We start from the raw sequence: 12058 nt of genomic DNA on the forward strand, positions 1-12058 counted from the left end.
GCATAAGCACCAGCAGGTATGAAACATCTTATTACCACATCTAGCAGAGAAGAGTGCCCAGTTTCCCCCCCCCAGGGTGGCACAGAATCAGCCTAACTGTGGGCCTGATGTGGCCATTCATATCACTAGTTGGGCCTCCTTCCTGGAGTATGTGTGAGATGCAGGGCAAAGCCTGTGGAGATGCTTTACTCTCCCTGACCACCAACTACTTCCACTGAATTACACAGGGCTGGGAAGCCATCTGAAGACCTGGAAATACACCTTCCATGACATTTAAGAGCTCAAGCTTTTAAAATAAAAGGAAAAGAACAATTTGTACCCCCAAGTTCCTTTTGTTCAAAGGCTATGGCTTTGAATGAAGAAGAAGGCTATGGGAAGTGACCATCTGGTTGGAGGAGGAATATCCATAGAAAAAAAAATCATACCACTGAACCCAGAGAAGGGTACCAGAAAGGAAAACAGAAATGGGGGGAGTTTTCTAGTAACTCTGAAAAATGTGAGAAAGTGGGTAAAAAAGAAAACTTAGAGATTCAAATGTCGATGTGCCTATCTATCTAATGTCTAGATAGACATAATTTTTTAAATTTGTAAATGTGACCTCCTTGATTTGTCCAATACAAGAAAGAGCTTTCCAGTTACAAAAAGATCCTTCAGTGGAAAAAAGTGACCACAGACTGTGGTTGGTCTCCATGCAGACACATATTCAAGTTCCAGCTGAAGGATCATCCAAAAACTGTGCTACAAACACCACTCCTGAGCTGGAAGAGAGGAAACTGGATTCCCTCTAAGGTTCCTTCCATCTGAACTTGGAATAACATAACAGTTAAGAGAATGTGAGTCATGGGAATCAGAGTGTCCGAGTTCAAATCCTAGACCAGCCTTTACTGAGGAGCATTAACCTGACTAAACCTAGCTTGCATCATCAGTGGAACATTACACAAGTGGGGCCCAAGGTTGACAGTGGTACCCATCTGCATAGGATGTTTGCCCCTACGGATCCCCTTATACCCTTCACTAGCTCCTTGCTGCCCAGGAGGTTGGTCTGGATGACTTTCCTCAATAGGAGCCTTCCATCAGGTAGGAAGGGAAAAGGTGAGGGTGGGGGCAGTGAAGTAATTGGCTCTCTCCCTGTGGGATCCTACAAGACTGGCTGCATCCTTCAAGTGAAGGTCCCTGCTGCTCTCCAGACAGCCCACTGCAAAGCAGGTCGATAGCTAGGTATGAGAGAAAGAGGGGCATGGAGCCAGATGGCAGGAAACAACACATCATGTAACAGTGGGATCCATGGGGAGACCAAGAAAAGCAACAACCTCCAGACTGGCAACCACATATTTGGTGGTGATAAGTGCCCTGGAGGCAAAGTAAGGTGGAAATGGGCATGAATCTCCAGTGTCGGAATGTGACCTGTTGCTTAATGAGCTATGAAGATAAGTAGTACCCACCAATGCCATGACACTTCCTATGAAAGCTAAGTAAGGACAAAAATTCCTCCACCCTTCAGGAAGGTGGAGCTGAAATGAAAATTAGGGAATATGACCCCTAAATTCCTCCTTTCCAGTGAATATTTCACCCATGCAATTGGATGCCCCTTATAACCAGAGTGCCAGGGAAATGCAGGGCAGCTGCCTGCCTTTCTGCCCACCTCTCTTTAAGAGGTGTATTTCTGTGCCGTATATTAGCTTCCAGATATGAACCTTTCCACAGAAAAGAAAATCATGGACTTGGAGAACAGACTGTGGTTGCCAAGGAGGGGGGGGGGGAATTGGGATGGATTGGGAACTTGGCATTAATAGATGCAGACTATTGCCTTGGGAATGGATAAGCAATGAGATCCTGCTGTGTAGCACTAGAAACTGTATCTAGTCACTTATGATGGAGCATGACAATGTGAGAAAAAAGAATCTATACGTGTATGTGTAACTGGGTCACCATGCTGTACAGTAGAAAATTAACAGAACAATGTAACCAGCTATAATGAAAAAAAAATAAAAATTGTTATATATAAAAAATAAGTTTAAAAAAGAGGTGTGTGTCTCACTTAAATAAATCCTCACTTTCTTTCTCATTTCTGAATTCCTTCTGCGATAAGACAAGAACCTTCCCTTCAGGAAAACAACCTACATAACTCTTTCCTTCTGCATTCTAGGTATTTCTCCCTTCTCTCAACCCTCCAGGCCCAGAGGTGACATCTCCTTTGTTACGAGCCGGAGATGCTGCACTCTCTCTTGTAGATCCCCACTCTTGCTTTCCCTTTGCAGATAGTCCGTTTGTTAAACCCCCTTCTAATGATCTTAATCTGAGGATGCATCTATGTTTGGCTGGGACCCTGATGACCTTAAGGACTGTTGAGAGAGGGAATGTGCCTGGCAATTAATAAGCAATCATTATTCTCCTTTCTCTTGTCTTCCACTTGCCTTTTAATCCAGGGCTAACCCTTCTATCCGGTTCCTCTTCTGATTCCTTAATAGAGTAGTCAGTACATTTTTTCTGCAAAGGGCCAGAGAGGTAATATTTTAGGCTTCATGGGCAACACAGCCTGTCACCATGGCTCAATTCTGCTCTTATAGAACAAAAGCAGCCTGGTTGATACAAAAAGAATGAGCGTGACTATGTTCCAATACCATTTCATTGATGAACACTCATATTTGCATATTCTATGATTTCCATGGGTCATGAAATATTATTCTTCTTTGGATTATTTTCAACCATTCGAAAATGTAAAAACCATTTTCAGCTCACAATACAAAAACAGGCAACAGGCAGGCTTTGGAAGACAGACCATAGTTTACCAATCCCTGCTTTAACAGAGTTCTAAGATTTAGCATTTATACTATACCAGAGAGGTTTTACAATCCCAGTTATTATTTTGCTTTTTTCCATTTTCCTTTTTTAAATTTAATAAAACTCTATAAATTCACTCTTTGAAGCCTAAGCTTTCTGGTAAAAAAACAAAACAAAACAAAACCATCATCTTAGCCAACTGGTTTCCAAAATCCTGTCCCATAGCATATTTATCACTCCCCTCTATAGCACCCTTCAGAAGGAATGTCCCTGAAGCTGTTTCCACATGGGAAACCCACTGCAACACTGTTTCATCTAGGAAAAGACATATCCAGGGCTAGTCCAGTGTAATTCACTCTATGGAAATAGCAACAAGTCTGGTGTATCTGGGCAAAGCTTGTATACTGGCAGTTTTGAGGTTAGTCTTTGCAAGATTCCACCTGATTGCATGGCCTGGTACCCATTCAGGACATGCACTGATATCTGATGATGAATCTCTCCTCTCTCCCTTTCTCCAAAAGCCAGGCTTATCAGTTGGTGCAAAGTGCTAGTAGCTGCTAAGGTGTTTAACTCCCTCCTACATACATACTTGAATTTCATCGTCTTTAAAATAATTCCTCACCTAAGCAATGGTTTTTGATCCTGGCTATACATTAGAATCACCTGGAAAGCATTTCAAAATGCTGATGTGCAGACCCTATCCTACAATGACTAGAAAGTCATCTTCAGTTTTGCAAAGCTCCCCAGCTAATTCTGGTGCAAAGTGAAGCTTGAGAATCATGAACTTAGAGGGATAGCAAAGGGAGAAATCTTCAGGCGACTAAAGGAGGTCAGGATGCACCCATTCAAATCATGAACTCTTTATTCTTCTTATTCTCCCATGCAGAGTTGCAGATAAGAAGGTAATTGGGAGGGTGGATTAGATACAAAAAAATTATTAACTATTGCATTTAGAATGGATAAGAAATGAGACCCTACTGTATAGCACAGGGAACTATACCCAATCTCTTGGGGTAGAATACGATAGAAGATAATATGAGATAAAGAAGGTATATATGTGTATGCCTGAGTTACTTTGCCATGCAGCAGAAATTGGCACATTATAAATCAACTGTATTTCAATTTAAGAAAACAACATAAAATTAAAAATTTTAAAAACTAACAAAAACAAAAAAAGAAATAAAAATTATCATGCACCTAATTTGTGTTTTGCTCTTATTAGCAACTTTCCACTCATTTATTCATTCATCCAACAACATTTATTGAGATATTTTGTGTCAGGCGCTCTGATAAATACCGCAGACAGGAGAATGAGTAAGATAGGCATGATCTCTGCCTTCATGGAGCTTCCATTCTCATGCACGGAAAATGGAGGAAGAATTAAACCCATTATGACACAGTTATTATTTAATGACAATCATAATAAGTCTTACAAAGTCAGAAAACACCTTCCATGGGGAATCTAACTTACTTGACAGAGATCAAGGAAGCTGGCTGAGCCTTAAGAAATTAATACGAAATTACGAGATAAGGAGTTCCCGTTGTGGCACAGTGGTTAACGAATCCGACTAGGAACCATGAGGTTGTGGGTTCGATCCCTGGCCTTGCTCAGTGGGTTACCGATCCGGCGTTGCCATGAGCTGTGGTGTAGGTTGCAAACGCAGCTCAGATCCTGCGTTGCTGTGGCTCTGGCGTAGGCCAGTGGCTACAGCTCCAATTAGACCCCTGGCCTGGGAACCTCCATATGCTGCAGGAGTGGCCCTAGAAAAGGCAAAAAGACAAAAATAAATAAATAAAAAAAAAGAAGGATGCATGTCTGCCCCAATCCTGATTCCTATATGAAAAAAAAAAAAAAAAAAGAAATTACGAGATAAAAAGTGGGGGTGGCAGAGGGAACTACATGTACAAAGGCCCTGCTGTAAGTGGGCGAGGAGCTTAGAGCTTTTGAGGAACTGAAGGCAGCATGAGTAAAATTCAGAGAGCAAAAGAAGAATGCTGGGGCACATGAGGGCCAGCTCAGGCGGGGCTGTGGAGGCCCTGTTAAGACCTCATTTGACTCCATTAATGTCTGCATTTTATGGACTCAGTGCACTAGTAACATGCTCAGGGTTTCGTCACTGCAAAGAGGAGACCAGCACTCAGGCCCACATCTGTTTAATCTCAAAGCTCCAGTCCTCTCTACCGCCCCATCTTTCTACTCTACTCTGTAGTTCCCCTCCACCTTCTGATATGAAATGATTCACTAGAAACAGAAATTATAAGTTAACTCTGTGTTTCTATAGAGAATCTCTCCATATCAAAAAGTAGGATCTTTGCTTATACATAGATAGGAAGGAACAAAACGGAAAGGAACAAAAATGTTAACTTTAGGCAAACTAGCCATCACTTTATGGAGGAAAAGACTGGCTTCCACTTCCTAACCAATGCTTTGCAGAATTCAAAAAGGTTCCTACCACCGGACTACAAAATAGGTTTATCAGACAAAGTCATTCATTATTTCATTTATCAGTATTTACTGAGCACTTACACGCCAAGCACTAGAGACATGGATGAAAAAACACAGGATTTAGCACTAGCGGAGGTTACAGTCTTTTCTAGAAGAGAATAGAGAAGCAGTGTATGTATCTGAACTCAAATCAGAAATTCCCACAAAGGTTAATAGGAGATAGGAGAAAAGAGTGGTAATATTTTATATTTACCATTTAATTCTACCAGGATTATCTCTTTCACCCCAGGGTTTTTCAAAGGTAACAACCCAAAAAAATCAAGGTCAATAAAAATTGCTATTATTTGGAGTTTAGGGAAGACCACATCATGAATAAAATGTAAGCAATGGCCAAGGACATTCTGGAACATGATCAGTGAGGGAAAATTGTAGACATCTTCCCCCCCCAAATATCTGATCCCGTTCCAAAATCAGCAATGAACATGAGATTGATCCAGTCCTCTTCCAGATGGTTTGAGGAAATCTGAGCTGAGTCCTAGACATAATGGTTAGTATAAGAGAGATGAAATGGACAAATAAAAAGCTTCATTTAAAATCCAAAAATAAAATTGAAAAATCTGCAGCAGATGGTATGGATTATAGACAGTTAAATGCCTGACAAAGGCAGTAAAGATATTTTTTTTTTAATCAGCAACAAGGATTTGGGAGAAAGATGAGAAGATTGAATTATAGAAAATATAGCACTGATTTTTGAAAATGGAAGTAACATCGATTCTAGCCAATACCTTGGGTTAACTTTTCTTATCCCTATGAAAATATTTGGTTTGAGTCTAACAATCAAGGAGGCACCTCAGCATACTTTCCTGAAACCCAGGAGGAGGTGAGGGGGAAGGGAAAGTGTCCATCCTTCCCACTTCCCATTCTTCTCCAGAGACCCTCAACAGGCAGTCAACAATGTGCTCAGAGCAGACCTACCCCCATGACCTTGGGGACCAGCACATGATCAGGAGCAGTGGCTGAGTGGAGGAGGCCCTGCTAAATATCAAACAGCAGCTTACTAGACTCCAAAAGCATAGTGTGTGTGTGTGTACACATGTACATATACATCACCAGTAATTCTCTTTCCTCTCTTAAGAGTGATTTCTTATGTGCTATTGTCCAGCTAGAACTTGACAAAAGAGAACAAGAAACTCCACCCATCACAGCACAGCAAAGTCCTCTCCCAAAATATTCCTTAAACTAAGATGGAGAAGAACACCTTCCTGGTCCTCTCTGGAGGCCATCAAGTCAGATCTGGAGCCTAAGAACAACCTTCTCTTTCTCTCTTTCAAGAACAACTCAGAGGCCACCTCTTCTCCCATCTCCTTCCCCAAGTAATATGTTTCAATGGCAACAGACTACAAAAACTGCTTTCAAGGAAAACTAATTTTTACCATGTGTTATTTCCTGCCAGCCCTGCCACCACCAAATTTATTCTTGTAATATATATTTACTCTCAACTTCTCATCGTCCAAGGTTATGACCCTTAATTTGATTGGCCATTTATCTCAGTTCCCTATATTTGAGCCTATGTAGCTGTCTGCTCCTCGTATCCATTTTGATAGACATCCTTGGTAGGTTGTCGGCTGCCTCTGATGTATGAATTTGTGTTCTAGTGTTTCCAGGATTCACAACAGCAGCAGAACCCCAGGCCTAACCCCAGGCCTCACCCCAGATCTGCGGAGTCAAAATCTGCATTTTAATACTAGCCCTGGGTGACACTCATGCACATGAAAGGTTGGAAATCACTCCTGAGAAGTAGGAGGTTCTCTGTCTAAACTACAAGGCACTTATACTCCTGAATACAGGTTGGAGTAAATCATAAAATGTTAACTGTGTCACTAGGATGGGATTTTATAGAGAGATAGAGGAAATATATAAGAAAATGGTTGTTGTTACTATTTACATCTTGACTGAAGAATTTAGGTTCCATATATAAAGCACTTAGAGAACTCAGTGACTCTGTTGATTGATTGATTGTCTTTTTGGGGCCACACCCATGGCATATGGAAGTTCATAGGCTAAGGGTTGAATTGGAGCTATGAGCTGCCATCCTACATCACAGCCACAGCAACACCAGATCTGAGCCACATCTGTGACTTACACCACAGCTCAAGGCAGGCCATATCCTTAACCCACTGAGTAACACCAGGGATGGAACCCACATCCTCACTGACACTAGTTGGGTTTGTTACTGCTGAGCCATGATGGGAACTCCAACTCTACATATTTAAATTGTATAAGTGGAGTTCCCACTGTGGTGCCAAGGGTTAAGAACCTGACTGCTGCACCTTGGGTGGCTGTGGAGGTGTGGGTTCAGTCCCTGGCCTGGAAACTTCCATACGCCATGCATGCAGCCATAAAAAAGTTAAATTGTATAAGTGCCAGAGAAGGTCAAAGAAATGAAAGTTTGATGTGGGATTTCCAGGTATGGAAAATACCATGAAGAAAGTAGGACTTGAACTAAAGATCAGTGGATAAGATCTTCCAAAAATATGACTACTAGAAAAATCATCTAAATCCAAAACAGATGGACTAAGATGTCAGGTAGCGATAACCAACCCATGTGAACTCTAATAAATCACTTCTCTTCTCCAAGCTCCAAGAAGGTGATGCAGCTCCAAGGAACGAGATGGTGTTAGAAAGACCTGCTTCCAATTCTAGCCAGACAGTGTCACTTGGAGCAGTTATCTCCTGTTGCTGAGCCCCACCATCCTACCTAAAAATGATAATAACACCTGAGAATTCAACAAAGAGAAGATATACAAAGCTCCCAGGTCAGCACCTGTTGCATAATAGGTGGTCAACCAATAGAACTTTACCTTTGCTCCTCCCTTCCTGCTGGCAAAGAACTGGGCCAAGACAAACGAGAACTAAATCTCAATCTGAGTTGGCGAGAACAGTCCAGATGAGGAAAGTCCTGAAGAGCTCAAGCTGGATGTGGCAAGAAGTAAGGGTCATTGGGCAAAGGCAAACACAGTATTTTAGGAAGACTAGCCTAGCAGTATGCTCAGAGTAGACCATAGAGGCAGGTGGCGGAAAGTTCACTGAAACGCCCAAAGGACTTTGTACCAGTTTTCACAGCACATCCATGTTGGTCATGTGTCTCTGCTCTCAGATCCACTCTGCACCTCTCTTGCTCTAACCTGCATATCTGAGGACAGCAGTTCTTGGTAACTGGCTTCCAGGTTGGATCAGCCAAAGGAGGCTAAAAGGCCTCAAGTAGGAGGAAGAAGGAAGCTGTTCTGTCCTCTCCCTGACCAAGGTACCATCTTAGGCAGTGCTTTTATCTCCTGGGAACCCCTGGCTCCAACAGGCAACCCTGGCCTCTGTGTTCCCAACTCTTCCCAGTGGCCCCAGTTCTGGGGTCTGGTAACACTTCCACCCACTATGGTCTGTCTGGTCTCAGGGTGGAAACTCCTTCAAACAATTGCCAACTGCTAGGTTGCTGTACCCTCTCCTCTTTGGCTTCTCAGTTTTACTATCACATGGGTAACAATATTATAACATAGCAAAACAGTAATATGGCTTCCTGTACTATATCATTCTTTCTATCAGAAGATTAAAAGTGGTTTATATTTCCCAACAAGGCCTTATCTAACAGAACATCTAAGTCAAAATATATCTCAGATTATTTTTGTGTGATGATGTGGGTTTCTAAATCTTAGTAAATATACAAATAAAGGATACATAATGATTGACGTCCAGTGAAGAGTAGGAGAGAAATTGAGGTCAGAATTCTCCAGCCAAAAAAATCATAAATCCATTAACCCAGGATAATTATTAATCTGGGAATGTAGTGGTACCTATGAGTGTGTCACATGTAATTTAGCATTTGCATGGGTGATCTGGAAAGGTGAATAACAAATGCAGAAATTAATGCCGCAGATGTAATTGGGAGATGTTGCAAATACCCAAAAGGATGGTGAAATGATCCAAAAAAAAAAAAAAAAAAAACCCTGACAGTTACAGAAATATGGGCAGGATATGATGGTGAAACTCATCAAAATGCACAGCTGAGTTAGAACAGCAAAATGAGACACCGCCTGAAAAATCTACATTTTTCTAGTTAAGAGAAAGTAATCAAAAAACACAGATATTTCATGGGTAGGAAAGAAAGTAAGAAACAAAAAAAAGCTTAGAAGGCTGAGGAGTGACAGTGCAAACGTGAATGTAATTCTGAAATATGATGGAGGAAAAGGAGCACTATTCAGTTGAGCTTTAACTATAGACACCCCGTGGTTTTTTTGTTTTGTTTCATTTTTTAACAACAACAGCCAAATGATGTTCTCTCCCTCTCTCCAACTTCTAACCACTTCCCTCAATTTACACACTATTGATTGGATCATGCTCGAGATGCCTGATTCAATTTTGCATACCTCAATAACAAAAAGAAGAAAAATATTAAGAATTATAAGAACTCTGGGAAATAAAATCTGAAAGATAATGAGCCAGAGGACATGAGTGATAAAAGAAGCTGAAAGAACCAGATTGGCTGAACCATCCTATTTCTAGCTCAGTCCCATAGAAAATCAGGCATATTGTGTGGGACAAACAAATTCCAATTAGTGAAACGATCTCAATGTTGACCTAATTATCTAATATCCAGCTCTCATTTTTATGGGATGAAGCCAAGCAAGTAAAGTAAATTCTTGGAGACAAAACTGCTCTTTCTAATAAGGAAAATGACTTACTCTTTCTCCATGAAGCCACAGATGATTAAAAAACAAAAGCCCAGTATATGCTTTTGTTGTTCAGTTTGAACCTTACATTCTTCTACAAGGATAACAGTGGCTTCAAAGAGTCCAGAGAGTGTGTTTCTATGTGGTGGTCCGAAAGGGTTTTCCTTTAGGGAAACTGGTTCAAAATAAGGACAAGAACTCTTAATTCTGCAAGGATACAGCCAGCCCAGTGTAGCAGCCACCAGTAAGATCACTTGCTCCAGAGTAAATTATTAGGTGAAAGAAGAATAAAGGATTAAAGCAAAACACTCACAGCTCGGTGTTAAGCTGAGCTGTTATAATCTAAGTATTCATGAGAAACCGTTTTAGAATTTCGAAGGGGGTGGGGGGAGAAGTAACTAGAGTCAACTGTAATATAGTGAGGGTCTGTCACATGATCTAATTACAGAAATGAAAGCAACCCAGGAATTATGTGGTCTATTCAAGCCTGCCGGGAGAACGAACAAAGAATATAATTATACATCAAGCCTGTTGATTAAACAATTACTATTTAAAGCAGATATAGATTTAAAATTAATTTGCTTCTGCATTCGGAGGATTTGGGGACTGAGATAAACAGTGTTTGAAGTTTAATTATCCATGCGGAAGATGAAGGGGCTCATTTCAATGTGGTTCGCCGTGCAGAGCGTTTCGGATGGCGTGAAAGGAAGGATCGGACTCGGCAGCAAGTCCCCGCGCTGCCTTGACGTGCGATTCAAGAGAGCGAGGAGGCCCGCTCAGCCTAATTGCCACAGACTGTGGTAATATCACAGAAGAGATGGCGCAATTGCAAATTAATATTTAAATGAACACTAGTTTGAAGTTTACCTGGAGGGAGAAACGCACTATCTCCAAAAGAACAGAGGAGGGCCAGCCAGAGTTCCCAACTCCACAGCCATGAGATCTAGGGAGTGAAGACCTTCACGCATGTTTGAGCAAAGAGGACATCCACCTGCCAGCTCCTCTGAATGGAGTGATTCTTATCGGAGGTCACGTGTCCAGTGTCCCAGGGCAGCACTGAGTGGTGGGGGGTGGGGTGCCGCGGTGAAAGGGTGAATTGGAGCTGGAGCGCAAGAAAATAAACAGAGACTCAAAAATTGAGAAGTTAAAGAATGACTGTTGAGATGCATGGAATCCTGTCTGTGTTCAGACATCCAAGTCCACAGGGGCAGAATTTCTGGGTGTCAACCTAACTCACTGGTGACATTGGGGAAGGTATGCTCAGTGCCGAAGGAGCCTGGAACAGAGGGTGCTGGGGCTGTGGTGGTTAGGAGAATGGGCTTGAAAATGGCCAAGCCTGAGTGGAAAGTCCAGCTATGCCCATTTCAATCTTGTGGCCTTCTCAAAGCATTTGTCTCCCCGTGTTTCCCCCCGCCCCCCTGCCATCTCTTTGGTGAAATGGCTCCCATCTTCCTCCTTGGGTGGCTGTAAACGTTAAATATGTCATGAGGGAAAACCTCAGTGTCCCCTCCCTACTGAAAACTCCCGGGGGCTCCCCACAGTTCTCTGGGTAAAGATGAATCTCTTTTGTTTATTTTCCCAATACTTTATTTTTTTTTCTACTGTACAGCATGGTGACCCGTTACACATACAATGTATACATTCTATTTTCTCACATTATCATGCTCCATCATAAGTGACCAGACGTAGTTCCCAGTGCTACACAGCAGGATTTCATTGCTAATCCATTCCAAAGGCAATAGTCTGCATTATTAATCCCAAGCTCCCAGTCCATCCCACTCCCTCCCCCTCCCCCTTGGATCTCTTTAACCTGGACTGCAAGGCCTGGGAGCGGTGGGATCCTGCCACCTCACCCACCTTCTCTTTCCCCTCCCTACCACTCTCTCTACTCCAACCACCCAGGCCTTTTTTTACGTCCTCTACTCTCTTTTCTGCTTCAAGGTCTAACCATTTACTTTTAACTCCACCTTGGAGCACTTCCCCTTCCCCCTCTTTAACCAGTTGTCATATATTCATTCTGCAGATGTCAGCTCGAGGCATCTTGGATGGAAGGTAGAAGCTCAGGCTCTGAGGACAACTCATCAGATTCAGAAGTTAAACTCTACCACCT

General features: G+C 42.1%; 1 long non-coding RNA gene across 4 annotated transcripts in view; it reads right to left on the bottom strand.

Annotated features, from left to right (window-relative positions):
* The window catches only part of LOC102159645 (uncharacterized), a 594616-nt gene that overhangs the window by 246106 nt on the left and 336452 nt on the right, over positions 1 to 12058 (bottom strand). Inside the window, exon 3 of one of the 4 annotated variants that reach the window (XR_014831492.1) lies at positions 10816 to 11050. The exons of the other annotated variants lie outside the window; for them this stretch is intronic. This is a non-coding gene — a long non-coding RNA (uncharacterized LOC102159645). The remainder of the gene's footprint in view (positions 1 to 10815; positions 11051 to 12058) is intronic. 4 annotated transcript variants of the gene reach the window in all.

Source organism: Sus scrofa, chromosome 16 (assembly GCF_054392235.1).
Source record: "Sus scrofa isolate SSC_HxYL_T2T_F1_AM1 chromosome 16, Sscrofa_HxYL_maternal_Yorkshire_Landrace_v2.0, whole genome shotgun sequence".
Classification (NCBI taxonomy): Eukaryota; Metazoa; Chordata; class Mammalia; order Artiodactyla; family Suidae; genus Sus; species Sus scrofa.